The sequence below is a fragment of the Hibiscus syriacus genome, unplaced genomic scaffold (assembly GCF_006381635.1).
Source record: "Hibiscus syriacus cultivar Baekdansim isolate YM2019G1 unplaced genomic scaffold, ASM638163v2 tig00110893_pilon, whole genome shotgun sequence".
NCBI classification, from domain to species: domain Eukaryota; kingdom Viridiplantae; phylum Streptophyta; class Magnoliopsida; order Malvales; family Malvaceae; genus Hibiscus; species Hibiscus syriacus.
The window spans coordinates 6,896,690-6,914,092 of NW_024062901.1; the positions used below are offsets into that span (position 1 = coordinate 6,896,690).

Sequence of the window (17,403 nt, forward strand, 5' to 3'; positions counted from 1 at the left end):
CTACATCTACACTCTTCAAAGATGATAGATTCTCTTTTCAAAGATGACAGATTCTCTTTTCAAAGATGAAAACTTTATGGGATTTCTACACAAGTCCAAACAAATAAAGTTGGTTTTATCCAAGACAAGATGGGGCATCAAAGTCATAGCTCTGACTATAGCAAGAGTTCCACAAGTGAAACAATTCTTCTGATACTTTCATGAAGCAAAGAAGACATAAAGATACAAGTTGATCAGATGGTTCTTCAGAAATGCAAGCTTGATAGCATAAGTTGCTACACTGATATCCAGAGGTGACCCTGGCAATAAATGATGAAGTGGAGGAAAATAGAGTTCACCATTTTGAAGTAAAATGAAAAATTGCATCAACATTCATGCATCATATTTAGACATTTGCAAAATAGGAGCATTTTCATTCATTTTATCCATGTTAAAATTTGACAGGAATTTCAAAGATTTTAGCAAAGATATAAATTCATCATTTGATGGATCATCATTACCAGTTAGAGTTCATAATGAGAAGAACTCATTTGAAGAAGAAGAACTTGTTCAACTTTTTGCTTAAATTCATCACCCGGTGGATCAGCAGTGTCAGTTAGAGTTCATAATGAGAAGAACTCATCTGAAGAGGAAGAAGAAATTCATAATGAGAAGAATTTGTTCAACCTTTTCCCTGAATTCATTACTTGATGAATTATTTTTTCCAGAGGAAGTTCATAATGAGAAGAACTTATCTGAAGAGGAAGAAGAAGTTCATAATGAGAAGAACTTGTTTAACATTTTGCTCGAATTCATCACTTGATGGATTAACATTTCCAGAGAAAGTTCATAATGAGAAGAACTTATCTGAAGAGGAAGAAGAAGTTCATAATGAGAAGAACTTGTTTAACCTTTTGCTTGAATTCATCACTTGATGGATTATCATTGCCAGAGAAGGTTCATAATGAGAAGAACTCATCTGAAGAAGGAAGAAGAAATTCATAATGAGAAGAATTTGTTCAACCTTTTGCTCAAATCCATCATTCGATGGATCAGCATTTCCAGAGAAAGTTCATAATGAGAAGAACTCATCTGAAGAAGGAAGAAGAAGTTCATAATGAGAAGAACTTGTTCAACTTTTTGCTTAAATTCATCATTTGATGGATCAGCTTTTCCAGAAAAAGTTCATAATGAGAAGAACTTATCTGAAGAGGAAGAAGAAGTTCATAATGAGAAGAACTTGTTTAACCTTTTGCTCGAATTCATCACTTGATGGATTAACATTTCCAGAGAAAGTTCATAATGAGAAGAACTCATCTGAAGAAGGAAGAAGAAATTCATAATGAGAAGAATTTGTTCAACCTTTTGTTTGAATTCATCACTTGATGGATTATCATTGCCAGAGAAGGTTCATAATGAGAAGAACTCATCTGAAGAAGGAAGAAGAAATTCATAATGAGAAGAATTTGTTCAACCTTTTGCTCAAATCCATCATTCGATGGATCAGCATTTCCAGAGAAAGTTCATAATGAGAAGAACTCATCTGAAGAAGGAAGAAGAAGTTCATAATGAGAAGAACTTGTTCAACTTTTTGCTTAAATTCATCATTTGATGGATCAGCTTTTCCAGAGAAAGTTCATAATGAGAAGAAGGAAGAAGAAGTTCATAATGAGAAGAATTTGTTCAACCTTTTGCTTGAATTCATCATTTGATGGATCAACATTGCCAGGTAGAGTTCATAATGAGAAGAACTCTTCATCTGAAGAAGAAAGAAGAAGTTCATAATAAGAAGAACTTGTTCAACTTTTTGCATAATTCTATCACAGAAAGGAGATAGATTAGCATCAGCCTTTCTAGAAAAAGTTCATAATGAGAAGAATTTGTTCAACCTTTTGCTTGAATTCATCATTTGATGGATCAACATTGCCAGGTAGAGTTCATAATGAGAAGAACTCATCAAGAGCTTATTCAACCTTTTGAATGACTCTATCACAGAAAAAAGGAGGTCATCATCATCCCCAGCAGAAAGTTCATAATGAGAGGAACTCATCTGGAGAGAGAGAAGAATTTATTCAATATCTCCATTATGATCCAAGTTAAGTCAAATGAAAAACTTATTATCTTTTCGTCTTTGCTCTATTCTTGTTAACACAAGAATGAGCAAAGAGGGGCAGCTGAAGATACTCATTTTTTCATTTAAATATTATTATTATTATTATTATTATAATTATTATTATTATAATTATAATTACTAATTTTATTATTTATTACTAATATTATTATTAATTATTATTACAAACGGGCCAAATCCGGCCCAACCCAAAAGCCCAAATATATAACCCTAAACCCATTTAGGGTTTGTATCTAGCTCCCAGCCGCCGCTTCCAGAAGGCTCAAGCTGCCTCTCCAGCTTCCAGACGCTGCTGCCGACGCCTCCACTGCCAGATGGTCCAACCAGTCGCTGCCGACGCTGCTTTTGCCACGCCACCTCACCGCCGTAAATTCCAGAACACCAGATGGCAGCCCAAATCGAGCTCCATGGTGAGTCACCAGCATAGCTATGGTGACTCACCTAGACATCCCTCTCGGGACCGGTCCAAACAGAACCTCGTGGTGGCTATAAAAGCCACCATACCTGCGAAAGAACAGACAACCACGGAGAGACACGGCAGAGAACGACAACAAAAAAAAAAGAAAAAAGAAAAAAATAATAACAACCCTCAGCAGCAAACAAAACAGAAAGAAAGAAAAGAGAAAGAACTTACCGAGGAAACCACAAGATAACCGGAGACGCTACGTACCGAGGAAACATTCGAAATACCCGAAGGTATTTCTCTAGATCTGCTCCGATCCAGAGCTTTTTAGGGCAAACCAAGGCCAGATTTGGCCTTGGGAGGTTCGGGTCTTTATTTTAGGTCTTTAGGAAAAATCCGGCCACCGCGTGTGGTAGCCGGCGGTGGAGACCAACACCGGAGTACGGTGTCCGGCGACGGCCGGAAACTCTCTCGGTTAGAGAGAGGCGAGAGAGTTTTATAAACTCTCTCGGTTAGAGAGAGACGAAGAAGAGAGAATGAGGGATGCTGGCCCTACGGGCTAGCCATTTGATCATATATACCCCTCCCAAACGACGCCGTTTTGGGCAGGGGTATATCTGTAATTTCGCACACGGGTCAAACCTCTCGCGTAGTCATCCTAGATTTGTAAATTTCTATTTTTGTCACTAAAATCAATTCTTATATGTTTTAATTAAGTCTCGTAATTTTATTTTATTTCATTTTAGTCCTAGCCTGTATGTTTAAATATTTAGGATAAATAATATATTCAGTCCCTTAATTTTAATAAATAATATTTTAATACTGAGTTTATATTTTTAATTTATTTTAATCTGATATTCGAATTTTAAATAAGTTTATTTTAGTCACTAAATAAATAAAATAAAGAAATAGCATGTTTAATCCCTAATATTTTGATTAATTATGAATTAGATTTTTTAATTTTACTTTTACTATATTTTAGTCACTAATTCTAAATGTTTTCATCTATTTTATTATTTTTAAATATATCATTTTAATTGTATTTTTATTGTTTTATTTGTCTATATATTTAAATACTTTTATTATTATATAGTTATAAATATATATAATAATAATTATTTATATATATTTAATAAATTATTTTGATATTTTTTTTTAAATATCGAAGAAAAGGACAGTCTCAATACAACTGGATGTCCTATTCTGGTATTTTAAATTAAACAATAGTATTTAAATTAATATTTATCAATATCAAAGGAAAGAGCTATCTTAAGTTCTTTTCTGATGTTTTTAAATAAATAAATATTATTTATATAATTTTGAAATAATAGGATTATAAATTAAATATATTTTTGAATTTTTAAAATTTTAATACTAGAGACAATTTATAATTAAAAAGTACCAATTTTGGGCGTTGTAGGGGTGCTAATCCTTCTCTAAACGTAACCGACCACGAATCCCTTTTTATTATTAAAAAGAACGAATTTTTTGGTTATAAACGCAGATCAGTTCATCTTTTAACTGATGTTTTCTTAAAAACTCTGTTAAAAGATAATATTTAGGTATTCGACCTACCTAACCCAAAAGGACGATGGCGACTCCCAAATTATTTTCAAAACCATTTATTCACATCAATTTCCCCGCTAAATAAATATTTCGTGCCCGGACGAAAAACGGTTACGACAAAAGTAAAAGCGGTTTAGTTACATAAATTAACCACAATACCCAAAATCAATCAGAGCATAACTAATTCAACCAATTAGTACATGCCAACTATACTCAAAATAACCAAAAACATTTAAATTCTCTATTTTCTGATCTGAAATTTTGTAAGGGAGGTGTTGACATGTCTTACTCTTCTTCGCTTCTCTTCTAGCTTCTGTAACCTACGTGTGAAACAATCATACGCTAAGTCTATGACTTAGTGAGGCATAAAAACTTATAATGCACTTTATAACATATATCAATACATGCATGTTCTGTTCTATCATGCTATACCAAATTACATGATTTCCTCATATCATGTAAAAGCATATCAGATTAATTACAATAAATACATATATAAACATAAATCATCATTAGCAGTTTATCATGTAATCACATACTTTTATGCTTAACCTTTTCAATCAAACACTATACACACACAACATCATATCATTTCTATAACATTTATCATATCACTAACATATAATTGTTTATATCTCTTGATTAGCCCATGTACATATGTGAGAACTATAGATATGTGAGTCTATGGAGGCTGGGCACTAATGCTGTCACCACAGCACATATAAATGCATCGAAGTACCACGTAGAATTGCACCGTAGTGCCACGTAGAATTGCACCATAGTGCCATATAATAATGTCCATAAGGACCACATATCATTCATTAAGAATCATATACATATACTAGGGATCAAGTATGTGTCTCACAATACTTCACACATGTTCCAAAGAATATATATATATATATATCCCGAAGGACCGCGTAGACCCTCGACTCTTGGCATGCCAACTATACCCCTAGCTCTCATGACACAAAACATGAGCATTGTCATTTATATAATTTCATATTCACACATGCATATTAATTATCTTTTATCACATGTCTGATCTCTTATAATCATGTAATCACATAGCTCATGTCATTTCTTGTAAAATCACATATATCATGTAATACATATAACTTATACACTTTCTCATATGTTCACATGGTTTATATCACATGAATCATATCTTTTCATATAGTTTATGTTTTATTCTCTTATATTCCCATACATGTAATAAATATCAGGCATGGTTACACAACTCCTTTGGATATAACTTGCATGTACCTATATTCTTTTTCATATACTCACATAGTCATATAGTATAATATTTCATATAACCTCATGAATCAACTCACATTGATACATACTCAAATACTCATAGTTACATATCACTTAAATTCTTCATATTTACCTAATCCATGGTCATATAGCTTCTATCACCAAGTCACTTATCTAATCTCTTATTCTCATATGTTCATATTTATCATATAACACATAAGTTTTATTGCATATTTATATCTCATTCCTACATCACTAATTCATGATATAATTTACATCATATAATCTACCTTATTCTGTATTTCTTGGTATGCACTTGCATTACATAACCTACATTATACTTATAAACCTGAATATATTACTTCTGTTATTTCTTTTATATACAATTTAATCTATTTACTTAATTCAATTCTGTACAACTCCTATAATCATTTCATATCACTCCATAGCTTCTATTATACAACTAATGTATCATAATTTTATTTAAGCATATGAATCTTTCTCCTCTATCTTATCTTATATGCTCATAGTATCACTGAAGTTCAAGTCTCCTAGTTAATATATTATTTATGTAGCCTTTGCTTACTTAGTTCATATCCTTTCTCATAAACTCACTTTTACCATATTCTCATATTATTACTTAAATTATCTCATAACATGTATTCACGTAGTAATATTTCATTTATATATATGTATATATCAAAGATCTTATCACATAACTTATCTTTTATATTCATATAATTTATTATCATATCATATGGTTTATATAATTATAACATATCACATTAACATCAACCATATAATACATATATACAATAACATGTCAACACATATAAATCATACACATATATACTTCTATTTAGGAATTCATGCATTTTTACTATGGAAAATAGACTTGTCGCAAGTCTTATTTCCATTTAACATCATATAATACTAATATGCACTCACCTGGCCTCACTAGTCCATTCCAATCTCTTATCTTCCCTTTTTATCGATCTTACTTGTCAATGATTCCGGAACTCGTTTAGGCTCTGAATCTACATAATTATACATTTTAAGACAATTATTAGATACATACACCTTGTAATTTGATACTAGCAACTTAAACGAACTTATTAAACCAATATTTATAATTTTCCTTTAGGGGGAATCGATTCCCTACTATGGGGGTATCAATTCCCTCATGTCATTCTGGAAATTTTTTGTTCGTTTGAAGGGGTATCGGTTCCCCTTGAATGGGTACCGATTCCCCTTGCCAGAAATCATATTTTTAGCTCAAAATCACTTCATTTTCAGCTCAACACTTCATACTTCACTCCCTTTAATATTCCTAACTTTCATACACATACTTAAACTCATTTCTACTCCATAATCACTTCTTTAAACTCAAAATTCTATCATTTACATGGAATTCAAAAATCACACTAAATTTCCAACATGTTCTAAAGCCGACTCTATCACTTCATATCTCTTAATTTAACCCTTGACAAGTCAAATTAAACTTCAAAATCTATTAACTCCTTCTATTTCAAAAATTCACTTAAAAACTCTTTTTTCTTAATTTCTCATAACTTGCTAATCTTTGAGTTTTAAGCCACCTAAAGTTTTCCTTAATCTTTCTTAACATTCCAAGAATTAAAAAAAGATTTAAAACGAAAGAATTAACCAACTGAAGACCCACTTACCTTATACAAGGCTTCACGGTGGAGAGGAGGAAGAAGAAGACTAAAGAATAGTCTGGAGAAATTATCTCCTTTCCCACGTTTTTATATCCCTTAAACAAAAGAATAAAATCTTCTCTTAGAAAAGACTAAAAATATTCTCTTAGAAAAGACCATAATACCCTTGTTATTTCCAAACTTTACCATTAAATCCAACATCAAATTTCTTTAATTAAATCCATATACTTTTAACTTATTTCGAAATCGAGCACATAGTTTTTAAAATTTGCAATTTAGTCACTGACCCTAATTTGGGATGTTACAAATCTCCCCTCCTTTAAAGAAAATTCGTCCTCGAATTTTCACTGCACACATTGATAAGAACATGTCTGCTAATGTTCTCATGTTGTTTCCTTTACTTAATCTTTCTTTCCCTTAGTTCTTCAACTACCCCTTTTTTTTATACATCCTTATCATGTCACTTATCATATAACAAATATCATCAGTTCTTATCACTCAAAATCATTAATCAATCAAATTCCTTATCAATCTTTAATTACCTTGCAGTAATAACGAACTTTTATTCCATCATCACTTAATTACTTCTTAAACTTCCTTAATACATATAAATTATTCTTTATTCCTCTGACTAATCTCCTTGACCCAGAAACATAACCTTTATCACATCTGATTCTTTAAACTTTTTCCTTATACCATTATTCCTTTATTCATTCAAAAATCAAAATCTCCTTATACACATATCATATCTTTTCTTTAATATACACATACTCTTTTCTTATCATTTATACTCATCTATGATTACTGATTTTCATCATATCTTCGTAGCTTGATAATCTACTGTACTTATACAGAACCTTATTCTTTACCATTTCTTATACTTGTATTTCCTTCCTTAAAACACCCTTTAAAACATAAAAAACTTATTTCCTTACCTACATCATATCTATATGATCAAAACCATATCTAAATCCACATCATACTTGATTAACTTAACTTTATCTTTTCTTCAAATCTTATAACTCTATTATCCATGCTATTACAATTAATCAATAACAATGCTTCCATTTAGGGCATAAGCCCTAATCAAACTACTCATATTCATCTTCTCAGTTGAAATCCAACTAGTGCAATTTACTTACTTATCAGATCCACATTTATTCTCATACACCATACAATTGTTGTTGTTCCAACACAACCTTATAATTCCTTTATCTTATAAACTGATCACTGATGTTCCCATTCTTAAACTCTTCTTATCAATCCTTATTTTTACTCAAACATATGAATCCTCACCTTCTTCACTATATCACATCATTATGATCAAAATATACAACTGTATCCAAATCCACTTCATATTTGGTTATCTTATCCTGACAATATCTCAAAATCTTATAATTACAATACATTTTCCATCACCTCCTCTGGTTAGCCAACGCTAACTCTTTCCATCTAGAATGCAAGCCCTTATAATAGCCACACTCTTGCTTATACACGGTACTATCTCTTTGTTTCAACCTCATAAGCTCTGACTTTATATGTCTTATACGCTTGTCACTGATGCACTTATTCTTGAATTCTCCTAACTAATAACCACATCCATGAATCTTCTATCATTCTTATGCTAAAATCTGTTCACTATACTTCAACTTCTCCACATAGTAACTAAACTACTTCATCTAACTTCTTCACTTCAAAAAAGTGGAAACTCTTTAGTGTTCTTATGGTGACACTTGTTCACCATATTCAATCGTATTCATGAAATAATAAGAATACTTCATATCACTTTTCCGATTCAAAGATGTGAAAACTTTCTATCACTATTCTAATATGATTTTAACTTTCTGAAATCAGTCTTTGATCTTATGAAGCACTTCCTGAGGTGTCCGCTCTTCCCCATGCCTGGCCAGGGCAGGTGAATTTCTATCCCAATCAGGAATATCGCCTCTTACTTCACTTCAAAATTACTATAATCATACTTCTATTATAACTTAACAATCTAATTCTATTAGCAAGACAACACACTCCTTACACTATCAGATCAGAATTTTTCACCTTATGTTGGCATGTACACATTTTATGACACTTTATACTTTGGTTTATGCTAAGAATCGGCTAAACCTTAGCTCTGATTCCATTAAATATAACACCCCCAACCCGTACCCGACTCGGACACAAGTCTGAGGTGTCACATTGACTTTACAAACTTTGACTCTTGATAAAATTCAAAGAAAATTTAAATCTTTCATTAAAGTAAAAGCGGTTTAGTTACATAAATTGACCACAATACCCAAAATCAATCAGAGCATAACTAATTCAACCAATTAGTACATGCCAACTATACTCAAAATAACCAAAAACATTTAAATTCTCTATTTTCTGATCTGAAATTTTGTAAGGGAGGTGCTGACCTGTCTTACTCTTCTTCGCTTCTCTTCTAGCTTTTGTAACTTACGTGTGAAACAATCACACGCTAAGTCTATAACTTAGTGAGGCATAAAAACTTATAATGCACTTTATAACATTTATCAATACATGCATGTTTTGTTCTATCATGCTATACCAAATTACATGATTTCCTCATATCATGTAAAAGCATATCAGATTAATTACAATAAATACATACATACACATAAATCATCATTAGCAGTTTATCATGTAATCACATACTTTTATGCTTAACCTTTTCAATCAAACACTATACACACATAACATCATATTATTTCTATAACATTTATCATATCACTAACATATAATTGTTTATATCTCTTGATTAGCCCATGTACATATGTGAGAACTATAGATATGCGAGTCTATGGAGGTTGTGCACTAATGTTGTCACCACAGCTCATATAAATGCACCGAAGTGCCACGTAGAATTGCATCGTAGTGCCACGTAGAATTGCACCGTAGTACCGCGTAGAATTGCACCGTAGTGCCATATAATAATGTCCATAAGGACCACATATCATTCCTTAAGAATCATATACATATACTAGGGATCAATTATGTATCTCACAATACTTCACACATGTTCCAAAGAATATATATATATATATATATCCCGAAGGACCGCGTAGACCCTCGACTCTTGGCATGCCAACTATACCCCTAGCTCTCATGACACACAACATGAGCATTGTCATTTATATAATTTCATATTCACACATGCATATTAATTATCTTTTATCACATGTATGATCTCTTATAATCATGTAATCACATAGCTCATGTCATTTCTTGTAAAATCACATATATCATGTAATACATATAACTTATACACTTTCTCATATATTTACATGGTTCACATCACATGAATCATATCTTTTCATATAGTTTATGTTTTATTCTCTTATATTCCCATACATGTAATACATATCAGGAATGGTTACATAACTCCTTTGGATATAACTTGCATGTACCTATATTCTTTTTCATATACTCACATAGTCATATAGTATAATATTTCATATAACCTCATGAATCAACTCACATGGATACATACTCAAATACTCACAGTTACATATCACTTAAATTATTCATATTTACCTAATCCATGGTCATATAGCTTCTATCACCAAGTCACTTATCTAGTCTTTTATTCTCATATGTTCATATTTATCATATAACACATAAGTTTTATTGCATATTTATATCTCATTCCTACATCACTAATTCATAATATAATTTACATCATATCATCTACCTTATTCTGTATTTCTTGGTATGCACTTGCATTACATAACCTACATTATACTTATAAACATAAATATATTACTTCTATTATTTCTTTTATATACAATTTAATCTAGTTACTTAATTCAATTCCGTACAACTCCTATAATCATTTCATATCACTCCATAGCTTCTATTATACAACTAATGTATCATAATTTTATTTAAGCATATGAATCTTTCTCCTCTATCTTATCTTATATGCTCATAGTATCACTGAAGTTCAAGTCTCCTAGTTAATATATTATTTATGTAGCCTTTGCTTACTTAGTTCATATCCTTTCTCATAAACTCACTTTTACCATATTCTCATATTATTACTTAAATTATCTCATAACATGTATTCACGTAGTAATATTTCATTTATATATATATATATGTATATATCAAAGATCTTATCACATAACTTATCTTTTATATTCATATAATTTATTATCATATCATATGGTTTATATCATCATAACATATCACATATTCACGTCAACCATATAATACATATATACAATAACATGTCAACACATATAAACATACACATATATACTTCTATTTATGAATTCATGCATTTTACTATGGAAAATAGACTTGTCGCAAGTCTTATTTCCATTTAACATCATATAATACTAATATGCACTCACCTGGCCTCACTAGTCCATTCTAATCTCTTATCTTCCCTTTTTATCGATCTTACTTGTCAATGATTCCGGAACTCGTTTAGGCTCTGAATCTACATAATTATACATTTTAAGACAATTATTAGATACATACACCTTGTAATTTGATACTAGTAACTTAAACGAACTTATTAAACCAATATTTACAATTTTCCTTTAGGGGGAATCGATTCCCTACTATGGAGGTATCGATTCCCTCATGTCATTCTGGAAATTTTTTGTTCGTTTGAAGGGGTATCGGTTCCCCTTGAATGGGTACCGATTCCCCTTGCCCAGAAATCATATTTTTAGCTCGAAAATCACTTCATTTCCAGCTCAACACTTCATACTTCACTCCCTTTAATATTCCTAACTTTCATACACATACTTAAACTCATTTCTACTCTATAATCACTTCTTTAAACTCAAAATTCTATCATTTACATGGCATTCAAAAATCACACTAAATTTCCAACATGTTCTAAAGCCCATTCTATCACTTCATATCTCTTAATTTAACCCTTGACAAGTCAAATTAAACTTCAAAATCTATTAACTCCTTCTATTTCAAAAATTCACTTAAAAACTCATTTTTCTTAATTTCTTATAACTTGCTAATCTCTGAGTTTTAAGCCATCTAAAGCTTTCCTTAATCTTTCTTAACATCCCAAGAATCAAAACAAGCTTTAAAACTAAAGAATTAACCAACTGAAGACCCACTTACCTTATACAAGGCTTCACAGTGGAGAGGAGGAAGAAGAAGACTGAAGAATAGTCTGGAGAAATTATCTATTTTCCCACATTTTTATATCCCTTGAACAAAAGAATAAAAATCTTCTCTTAGAAAAGATCATAATACCCTTGTTATTTCAAAACTTTACCATTAAATCCAACATCAACTTTCTTCAATTAAATCCATGAACTTTTAACTTATTTTGAAATCGAGCACATTGTTTTTAAAATTTGCAATTTAGTCACTGACCCTAATTTAGGATGTTACAAATACACTCAAAAAATGACGGTTGCACAAGACTACAACAGAAAAACTATTCTCATCGCCTTCGCAATTGTCAAAAAGGAAGAAATCGACTTTTGGGAATTCTTCCTTATAAACTTACAAACATATGTTCTATCACATGTTATGCATGATAGAGATGATGGAATTTGTCTTATTTCTGACATAGGCGTTGGTATCAAATACACACTCTAGTTTATGGGCCTGTCTTGCCAAAACCCCAATATTTATCACCGGTACTATTTACGACATATTGCCACAAACTATCTGTAGAAGTTCAAGAGTCAATATGAGCATCTAATAGTGCTTCGAATGTGTATGTCTTTCACCCTTTTTGGTTTACCATATCTTTACAAAACTTATTTCAAATTAATTGTTCCACTTTTTATTGATATGTTACACAAAGTTTGTACGTGAGTTTGAGGACCTGATGCAAGAACTGAGACATATGAATTCTGAGGGCTTCAACTACCTTGCTAGAATCCCAAAGGAGAAATGGATTTGATCATTTAATGGGGGTAGATGGTATGATCACATGACAACAAACTTGTTGAGGTAATAAATTCATCACTAAAGGGAGTGTGCCATTTGCTTATCACGTCATTTGTCAAAGCGACATATTATCTACTGGCAACCCTTTTCGCAACATTGGGAAGGGAAACAGCTGACTGGATGGCAGGTGGCCACCAAATCCACCCAAACCTCCTCAGAAAATTGCTAACATTCCAGCAGCATTCCAACGCAATGAGTGTCATATGCTTTTCTCGCAAAATGTTATTATTCCATGTATCAGAATTTGCGAGGCCAATGGAAGACATACAACACAATGCATATGCGATTAATTTACGAGAAAAAACATGTTAGTGTAGATTCTTCCAAACTTTCAAATACTCATGTACGCATACCATTGATGTTGCTTCTTGTGTTCATATACCCTACGTGAGATTTGTTGATCAGGTTTACTTACTTGAAACTATATTCAAGGTTTATGAATATGAGTTCTCTCCAATTGGAAATGAATGGGATTTAGATGAAGCTGATGATGAATCTACAATACGGCAGATGGTATACTACGACAAAAAAAATCAGTCGTCCATGGTCAACCCAGATTTTTTGTGAGTAGAATTTGGTCGAACATCAATAAAAAACCGGACAACCAAAATTATGCTCTATATGTAGGAATCCAGGACACACGAAGAACAAATGTCTTAATCGTTCAGGCCCACGTATCAATTAAATTAGTTTTTTGCATTATTTCTTTTTCAATTAACAACATATATTACTTAGTTTTCAATTTCTTTTGATTTCTTTATACACCAAATCATACATTCCAACCTTTTCAAACACAATTTTAGCCCCATTAAAATATCTCGTATGTGACTATATTAGTCTTAACATAAATAAAAGTTGCAATACTATACCTCTAAGCATATAAATTCTGAAATCACTCATATTTACAAGCCAGAAATAATACTTCAATATGTTTATCAAATCATTTTTTCTTCCCTCACAAAACCATGATTTCTAACCATTTTCAACATCTTTTTTACCGCTTAAAATGTCTTATACATTATGATATTATAGTCACCTAAAATATAAATTGCAACACTACGAGTTTATAATTAAAAATTAAAAAAATAGTTTCTCACCTAGAAATAGTATCCGAACAAGGCTATGGACACTAAAAGAATGGTAGGGAATCTATTGTCCTCACGTTTTGCAGGCCGCGAGATCTCCCATAAATTTCGCGATATTTTAAATCATAAATGTTACCTATCGCTTCGCAATTCGCAAAGTCATTTTATTCAATTGTTTTATTGGCTTACTTAGAAAGTACGCCTACGTCGGATGTATCTCGTGTGTTGGAGGGTGTGAAGATTTAATACGCTGTTTACAGGTCGCGATATCGTTCGATGCGAACGATTTGAGAGTTATTCTTTCAAATAATTTATGAATAGTACTATTTTTTAAATAAGTATTTATTTAGGGTTTTTTTAATATAAAATTGACTAAAAGTAGTTTAAATTCATATTGATTTGATACGCAGACATTTTTTTTTTTGGATTAAACAGCCTTACGTGGAGCAACGCCATGGAAATGGCCAAATGGGTATCTACCCAATAAAATGATTGGTCAATTTCTTATAGGAAAGAGAAACTAGCCAATGAAATGACTCATGCCTAAAAGAAGAATAGTAGCATATAAAAGTTATACTATAGGTATGTATTTTTTATCAAAGAAAAAGAAAAATAATGAAAATTTGCTGGCTCTCCAAGATCCACGATTCAAGATCAAGCCGAATGAAAATTTGCAGACACACTGGGACTGCAAATGAGGTGAGACAGATCGTAAGTTACTCGAGATCGACTCGATTAAGGCTCGATAAATACTCATATCGAATGGATTCGACTCGAGCTCGAGCTCGACTCGAGTTCTTAACGAGCCGAAATGAGCTACTCGATATTCGACTCAAAAAGCTCGTGAGCAGCTCGAAAAAAATGTTATATTATAATTTTAGATTTTTTAAAATTACATTATTAAAAATATATTAAAAATACATTATTGATAATTATAAAATTTTAAATATATATTAAAAATTCTATAATACAACTAAACCATATTGTAATGCATTTAATATCAAGATATTATATAGTACTTACCTCATAAATCGGTACCAAATCGATTAATTAATGTATTTGTAATGAACCTTAAACCCTAAAATCTAAACCATAAACCCTAAATTCGATTATGTGATAGGGGTTAAATTATGCACATGAAGGTAACATACAAATTATGCAAAATGATGTATGTGACTCCTACATAAATCATTCGCATACTTATACATAAACATATCAACATGCAAAATAAATATACACAACTTGTCCTGCTTAAGAAGCTAAGCAGATATGTTAACCATCATATGCACATCATAGTTTTCCCTTGATCATATTAGCTCTCCAATAACATGCACATTGCCACGTGATATCTAAACAACAAATTAGGTCTGCATACCTTGTTTAACGAAGGCAAAACCTTCAAGAAACTCCCTTGATCCAATGGAGTTGATGCAGCAGAAGTTGCAAGAAAGGTACATCTACAATACAGAACTAGTTATATATCATTGAAAGATGAATGATTAGGAGTTGGGACATTCACCAGTCCTGACCAGAACCACAGAGGAGAAAAAAGAATGACCAAAAAATGGTGTATAGTAAATAATGTCTGTAAAATAATAACCAAAAAATGGCTTATACCTTCAACTGACAACTTCAGCTCCCATTAAGACCCCGGAGAACTACTTCTGCTGCAATGGAATAGAGCTGTGGCAGGAAAATGATCAAAAGCATGCAAACGCCCGAGCGACTTCGCATGAGCAGAGGAAGCCTTGAACTTGGAGAAAAGGACCTGGATGGAGAGGTGAACACATTCAGAATCATGACAGCTACCTTGTTGAAAATCAATGAAAGCAACGTATGAAATCTTATCGGCACAGGTTGAGTAAAATGCGAAATGTTTAGAAAACAATCAAAGGCAAAGCAATTATCCTACTTCACCCATCCAAAAATCCAGCCATAGTAGGCATTAAATAACAGGCAAGTTAGCATTTCCTTGGATGACAAACAGCAGGAAATTCAAGCGACTGTTCGATAATACGAAATAGAGTTATATTAGGAAAGTTTTCTTATCAAAGATTATATTTTCCTGCAAACTGAGGAATATCGTTTATCAACATCCCTAACCCATATTAGCATGATATATTGTATCTATACTACTAGTAAAATATTCAAGTTCCCATCTTTATCCTGAGGATTCCGATTTCCCATCATCCAAACAACAATTAATGTTTGAAACACAAAAACCCCAACATAACCGAACCCAAATTTTCAAAACGGAAAGAGCTGAAAATTTACCAAAAACGCCACTGTTTTCTCCAGTGAGTTACATCCCACATCGTTGGTACTCGGAGAATAAGGGGTAAAGTGGAGTGTATAAAAGGGGATGGGTTTCAGTAAATAGAAATAAAACCCGTCGAGCTTGAACCGAGCTCAAAATTGAGCTTCAATTGAGCTCGAGTCTCGAGTTTTTATCGAACTCCTAAATTTTTTTTTGAATTTGAGTCTTTTTGAGTTCGAGTCGAGTTTTAATATTATTTTTCGAGTTAGAGTCGAGCTTGAAAATTTTAAACTCACGAGTTTTCGAGTCGAGTCGAGTTTGCATTTAAAGTTTTTGAGTTCGAATCGAGCTCAGCAATACTCGAACTTGACTCGACTCGTTTACACCCCTAGACATCACCAAGGAAAGGCCCAACCGCAAGACAAGTGAAAAGACAACATAAATGTAAAAAAAATAAGATTAGTTTTATTCACGAATGTAAGATAATTTTTTATAATAAAATTAATAAAATGTAATATTATTTAATATATTATTAAGAATATTATATTATCTTAGTTGGTTTGTTTAACCGGAATCAAGATTATAATAGTTGAGTGATTAATGATGTCATTTACCCATAAAAATGCAGTGTCGTTAAATTTTTAATAGTGAGGTACTAAAATGAAACAAAAGGTAAATGTTAGGTATAGTTTTAAAACAAATGAAAGTTTAGGTATCAAAACGAAATAAAATTGATAGATTAAGTATTAAACGTGTAACTTACCTATATATTTTAACAAGGTGAATTCTCAATATTAAATTAAAACTATTTACATGAAAGTTCATAGAAAATATATTTTTCTATTATTTCAATTTATATATTTTCTTTTATAGAAATTTTTCACAAATAATTTAATATTCAATTTTCACTTATTTCTATTTTTTTAATTAAAGAAACATACACCAATATAAAAATGTGTTTATTTCTAAGTATTATGATATTGAAAGATGTACATACATACATGGATGTAAGTATGTGATTATTTCTACAATTTTTTCTTAGTTTATTCATGTCACATCTATGAATTGTATAATAAAATATCATATCAAAT

General features: G+C 31.5%; 1 long non-coding RNA gene across 1 annotated transcript; it reads right to left on the reverse strand.

The window, feature by feature from the left end:
- Positions 1 to 7,882: 7,882 nt before the first annotated feature.
- LOC120145506 lies at positions 7,883 to 16,281 on the reverse strand. Its single transcript, XR_005518135.1, has 3 exons — positions 16,192 to 16,281; positions 11,798 to 11,806; positions 7,883 to 7,892 (listed from the first exon to the last, which is right to left on the reverse strand). It is a non-coding gene; the product is annotated as an uncharacterized LOC120145506 (long non-coding RNA).
- Between the last annotated feature and the right edge of the window lie 1,122 nt (positions 16,282 to 17,403).